The following is a 6,872-nucleotide window of genomic DNA, read 5'->3' as shown; positions in this document are numbered from 1 at the left end:
GATACGTCTTTAAAAAATAACTGTAATCAGTTTATGATAATTCAGTCCAGATTTTGGCTCCTTATTAAAAACAAATTAGGCATTGATTAAATTTTTTTTGTTGTGTATATTTTTCTCTAAAGGAATAAAGGTTTTAATAACTCCCAAATGATTAAATTAATCAAAACAAAAATTAAAAATTATTTATTTCAATCCAGGCTAATAATAACATGTAACCACTGTTGCAGTTTCAGTTTTACATAGTACAAAAAAATGTGGGACAATTTGGAAAAAAAAAAAAAAAAAGGTGTGATACATAAGCTGAATTACAAAGACCAAAAAAGATCCTCATTATTGCTAAACCACTGACTGGAAAAATTATTTTGGCAAAAGAGACTTTGAAAAATTATTTAACCCCTTACATATTCAAGATCAGATAAAAACAAATTCTAATAACTTCAACAATACCAACAGTAACTGTAAAAGGTAGTTTTTAAGTGATGATTTCATTTCTTTAAACAAAAAAGCTGTCCAAATGGCAGCCTGACCCTATTAGAACAGAAAACTGTCCATTGTTAAATTACTGTAATGAACTACATTGTCTGTCAGCTTCACCCAGAAACACAAAAAACCTGATAACTTCCTGTGAAACCAGGAAACCACAGAGTGACTCTGCCTACAAGGATAAAGTGGATTTAAACGTGTAAGGGCATAACATATTATGCCCTAATTAATTCAAAAACACGAGAGAAACAAAGTTATTGTCATCTACAGGTCAGGAAGAGTTATAGATCAATTTCTAAGCTTTCAAAGACCCCCATGAACCACAAAATAAATGATGTAAACATTGACCAGTGGTAACCAATCCAAGGAATAGCTGGCCAACCCAAATCCACAACATATTCTGGAGGTGATAAAGCTGTGAAACACCTAAAAGACTACAAGCCTCAGTCGTCTCAGTTAAGTACATAGTTTAGGGCATCCATCAGAGGGCTCCAAGGGGAAAACCCTGTCTGACCTATAAAACAAAAGCACATTTTCCATTAACAAAACATGTCTTGGACCAAAAGTATGAAGCCATATTTCAACTTTTTGGATGCTAACCCATTACCATGATAAACTAACAGCAGATACCAACAGACCAACATGGTGTAGTAGTGTAATAGAGGGGCCATTTTCCACTCTCATGAAAGAAAACCTTAAAGGAGAAGTTTCTGTCATGTGTTTGCATCTTTATATCGGCCCTTTCACACCAGGGTAAGGCAGAGACGCAACCATTCAGATAATAATGGCAAGTCCATCTCATCATGGCCTCAAAAGTACAGAAGGATTTTGGACTGGCATGATTAAAGTACAAATTTAAATACAAATGGCTGCTGTGACATGACCTTATGTCATAGCACAGAACAGGGGACCCAGGATTCAAGGCAGACAGACAGTCGGATTATTAAAAAAGCATTTATTTAAAAACGTCAGATCTGGAGAAACAGCAAGGACGTCTACGGCAGGAACCTCTTCAGGAGGAAAACTCAGGGTAGTGTCCATGTTAATCTAATGGAGGATGATTATGAACATGTGAGTCACTAACCTGGTTTTAAAGTTCAGTCCGTGCCAAGCGGCTCATAGAGTCCCAGATGTCGTAGTCCCAGAGAACTAGCAGGAGATCAGAAGTTCAAAGATGTTCTGAAGGGAAGACCAGGTCAGTGACAGAAGGCAGCTCCAAGTTCATCACAACAGGCAGAATCTAGCAGGAGTCCATAGACAGGTCAGGCAAACAGACCAGACGTGAAAAGGCAGGCTCAGTAGTTGAGAGGCAGAACAGGTAATGAGAAACACTCAAGTAACGCTGAATCACTCTCACCACTGACTCGAGAATAATCTGGCCCTGACAACTCATTAGAGGGTTGGTTTAAAAAGCAGGAGCAGGTGGATAAAATTAACGGTGAGGGGAAAACAGGCAGAGCCAGGCAGGTGAATGAAATAAGTAATTACGTAAAATCCAATCATCAGCGGCAACATCATGACACCTTAGGCAGCTTATTCAAACTCAAAAATCATTCAGTGTTGCCAATTCTATGAAGAACTGAACAAAAACTCCTCCACAGCAATGTTTAAGATCAGTTAAAAGTTAAAAGGTTTAGAGGAAAAACACTATTTTTTCAACAAACTGGGTTGTTAGTGTGAACGGGCCATACCTGAAATTCTTCTACAGAAGCTATTTGAAATCAGTGGAGCCTAAGTGATTGTTTTTTTTTTTTGTTTGTTTTTTTCTCAGATAGTCCAACAAGAAGTCTTTATTAACTAATTGAGCCAATACAAAAACTGATTCCTCTCCTACTTCAATCTCTCTCAACTTCATCTAAAAAGAAGACTAATAAAATGTATCATTTAAAACAAACCACAAACCTATGTAAGAAAAAACGAACAACCCGATGCAAGAGCACATATTTCTGATCAACAAGCCCACACCACATTATAATGTCATCTCAGGACATTTAATATTTCGGGAGATAAGGTAAAAGCAGAGATGTATATATTTGTATGTTTTTAAAGAAGTTTTACACTCCAAAAAAACAAAACCTGGCCTTTATTTTATATTTTGAATGAATTAGGAGAGGAAAGGTCTTTCCTCTCAAAAATGAAAATAAAGTATCAGGAGGATGTTTGACAAGAAGCCAGGTCATAGATATTTAAGCATGAGGTCCAGCTGGAACTCGTCCTCATAGAGAAGAAAATAAAGATAACCTGATGCAGCAGCAACTCCTCCCACATCAAGTCCCTTCTCCTGCCATGAATAGTCAGCTCCACCCTAATGACTATTCAATACAGTCTGCAGGCTGCAGATGAACAGCCCATCCGCAGCAGCATCTGCTGCAGGCCTAACTCACCAGACGCCAGCCTTGTAAGAGGGCCATTGCAGGCTAATTGAAAGACAGAGGCCATCCCTCAGACTGGATGTTTGTGAGAGGAGAGGAGAGGAGAGGCATTCCTTTATGTCTGTCCTTTTGTGGCTCAAAATGATCATGACCAGAGCCCACGTCTTGGAATTAAATTGAATCTAAGGCTTAATGTATTTTGAATGCACCTTTCCATATAATATATTATGAAACTGCAAATATGCAACAAAAATAAACAATAGGAGACATTAGACTTTGAAGAAGCTTAGCAGGTAATTGCAGTCGTCCGTAAATGTTAAGTAACAAGTCTGAAAAATCCAGTTTGATCTCCAATTTACCATGTGAGTAATCATCAGGAATGCAGCTGGCATTTACACTTCTCAATGTGACAAATTAGATTTTCTGTTGTTTTTCACCTCCAGGTCTCTTTTTCTCCTTTGCATCCAAAAAGAAAGAAAAAAACAGCCTCCACAAATGAAAACTAAAGAATTGCTGTCATAATTCTCCTCTGGCAGTTTTTATTACCAGAGCCTCTAAATAATCTTTTCCGCTCCGGCCTTTCCAAATAACACAATCCTTCAGCCTCAGCTGCTTACACTGTTTTATGGAGAAGTGTAGATGAGAAAGGAGGAACATTGAAATAAAGCACTGTCTGCTGCTGCTCTGTGGTATTCATAATGCAGCGTGGGGATTCATCAGCAGGTTGAGAAAGGGAAGAGGTGTGTGGAGGTGATGGTTTGATTACTGCTGAAATCTAAATGAAGAGAAGAGGGTTAAAGGAAAAGAAAAAACGCAGTGGTGCAGGATCATTTTCACATGTGCCACATATGTGCAGCTTTAAAAAAAAAAAAGAAAAACATGTGCTTTGTGAATTAGGAATGCTTATGTTCAGGCTGCGCTGACAACAAGTGAACAGGCCCCAAACCACAGCAGTATGATCAAGGCCAGTCTGTTCCTGCTGGCAGAGCAGCGTGAGAACAACTCCACTAGGTGAGATGTAGTCGGCACATCCTGTGACCCAAACAGATTCCGATTTAACTGTCATCATGACCTGCAAGGAGTAAGAAAAAAAAAACAGCTTTAAAATACTTGTTTCAGACTGGACGATTGTTTTGCAGCTGAACAGCAGTGAGTAGATTTCACATTACCACAGCCAAAGACCCATGAAAAGGTTTCGTTAAGGAGGAAGCAGCTCCATACTGAGGACTCTGCAGGGGGGAAACTCCTGCACTTCTTGTGTTTCTTGGGAGGCTATGCACCTGTTCTTTGCTGGTTTTTTCCACATTTGACTGATGAAGTCAGGACTTGTAATTTATGGACTGTTAGCTCTAAAACCAGGTGTTTTATAGACGCATTTATCTCGTATAGAATTTCTCATAAATTCAGTATTTTACAGTTGATTTAGAGGCAAATATGATCGAGTACATTATCAGGCTGGTTAAATGTCCCTCCTTTCAGTTAGTCTAAAAAGCTACCTCTGTTTATTAACAGAAATGTTTCGACCACAACAGTTTTTCATTCAATACTAAGTTTTATGAACACCTGTGGTTTAATTCTTAATTCAGATGATACATCATTTTACACAAATCACATTTTACAAATTGCAATAGATGTTCCTTTAACTCAGTTTGACATGTTTTAAAGTTAAGAAAATGTTATTTTAAAGCCCTTTATTAAAACAAAAATAAATTTTAACCAGCTCATTAAAAAACGACCTTAACAAAGGTCTTACAACGTGTTAAAGGCCAGAGCTAAAAGGCCAGTCTGTGGGAGGATTTAAAAACAAAGAGAGAAGACACGTGTTTAATGTCAAAAGGGGGATCTTTTCACATTTTTAGAACTGCTCGATAAAAACACATGACCAACATAGTTGCCAAGATCAGAAGTAAACAATTTGTCTTTTATAAACTGAAAAGAGGGCTGATTTGTTGTTGTATAATGACTTTTAAACCAGTTTGAAAATCTGCAAAATATTTGGCTTCTTAGGATCAGCTGTCAATTGACTTTTCGTAATTCTTTGTTGGTTTTGCACCATACATAGCAAGTGTAAAACTTCCAAAAATGTCCCACGTTTGCTGGGTTAATATCCTAAAAGTCTCATGAACAGTGTGAGATGGTCCTTTGCGTTATTTTTGATCAGCAGTGGTCATCACTGTTGAGTCCATTTTCGAGGACCGTGTTTTTCTTTTGTCTCGTATATTAACCGTGGCCTTATAGCTGAGGCAGGGTGAGGTCTACACTGCTTAAGATGCCGTTCTGGGTTTTGTTATGATCTCCTGTATGAGGTATTGATGTACTCTCAGAGTAATAGGCTGGCCACTTCTGGAAAGGTTTACAGACAAAGGTTTTCACTATTTGTCAATAAAAGTGACTGGAGCCCTAAACCAGCAGATAACTTTGTCTCTCATCACTTCTTGAATAGATTAGATTTTAATTTTTTTTATGTTTATTTCACAATATCAGATCTTGGTTATTATTCCTTCATTACCTGAAACTACAACTTTGTTACAAGTGGAAAAGGGTGAAATGAGCCATGGGCTGGTTGCCAACAATACAGTTCACAGAGCTTTAAGCAGCTATTGAAAAAAGAAAACATTCAGTTTAACACCTCTTTAAAGAAATTTGAAAATGAAAGAGAGTTTTTTTTTTCTTTTTCTTAATTTAAATGTGTACTAGGAGCAAAGCAGCAGTTCTGTTCTGGAGGCTTTGCACTTCCAATTAGTTAGATGAAAGATGGCTTCTACACTTATGTCTTGCTTACTGGAAATAGAGGCGAGGAACTTCCAAGTTTCTCCATTGTTAAAATAATTCTGTCTTAAACTACAGCTATGAGCAGCATCTATCCATGTAATATCAGCTTGTTATTGGTCTTGGTACTCTTTAAAGAAAATATTTTTTTAACCTTTGCTTTTATCAGTGTATTACAATTAAAACATAGTTAATTAATAAAGGTTAAATTGCAACTTTAATAAAAATTATCTGCCATGGTATTTTGGCAGCAGCATGATGAATAAATTTTTTTTTTTCTGTTTTAAAAGCAGTGAAATCTTCATATGCATTTTTCCTTTAGATTGTTATTTTAAATCATGTAATCGTGGTGTTGTTGGAACTTGCAGGACTTTTTTGGTCAGTCGGTAAGATATTTAAATGACTTTGAAAAACACAACGATTTCTTCATTTTTAAAGATGTGTGTTAACTTCATTTTTCAAAGTTAGCACATTGAATTGGGGATCTTTTAGAATATAATCTATGACACCTGGTCATTTGAAAAGCTTCTAATTCTAAAAATAAATAAATAAATAAATAAATAAATAAATAAATAAATAAATAAATAAATAAATAAATAAATAAATAAAGCCAGATTCATGCACCAAATGAGGAAAACCATTTTTGTCTTTTCTGTCTTGTTTTTTGTTGTTGTTGTTGTTGTTGTATTTTTGCAGTGCAGATGTATAAAATACCTATCTTACTAAGGACTCCCTTTCAAAAGAGATCCTGCTTCTGAACAGATCATTCCTGATTAGATCAAATGAAATAAATCTTTATGTTAAAGTGCAATTTTTTTTTTAAATATATCTTTATATTAACGGATTGTTTATATATATATTTTTTTCTGGCTTCTTTTATTTAAAATGCTTCTTTTTACCTTTATTTAATTTGCTGCCTGATTTTTTCTTTGTCTATGTGATTTTTGCTAGGTATTAATAACTTTAAACGTGGAAGTATTCCTCACTTTTGTGTTACTTTATCTTAGCATGTAACATGACTTTTTGGAAGGTCTATTATTAGCTTAATACTTTACTTTCTCTTTCCACCACCATATATTTACTTGCAGTAATGCTTCTCTCCTTTGGTCATGAACAATTAAGATTTTTTTAAAGAAGAAAATCCAAACTGTGTGATCTCAGAAGGATGCCCCCACCCCAAAGAAAAAGTCATTGATACTAACGCATTAGTAACTTTACTAAACATTCTTTCTCAAAGGAAGAACTGAT

The sequence above is a fragment of the Cyprinodon variegatus genome, unplaced genomic scaffold (genome assembly GCF_000732505.1).
Source record: "Cyprinodon variegatus isolate N-32 unplaced genomic scaffold, C_variegatus-1.0 Scaffold310, whole genome shotgun sequence".
Lineage (NCBI taxonomy): Eukaryota > Metazoa > Chordata > Actinopteri > Cyprinodontiformes > Cyprinodontidae > Cyprinodon > Cyprinodon variegatus.
The sequence above is the reverse complement of the archived record's forward strand: the minus strand, read 5'-3'. Positions refer to the sequence as shown.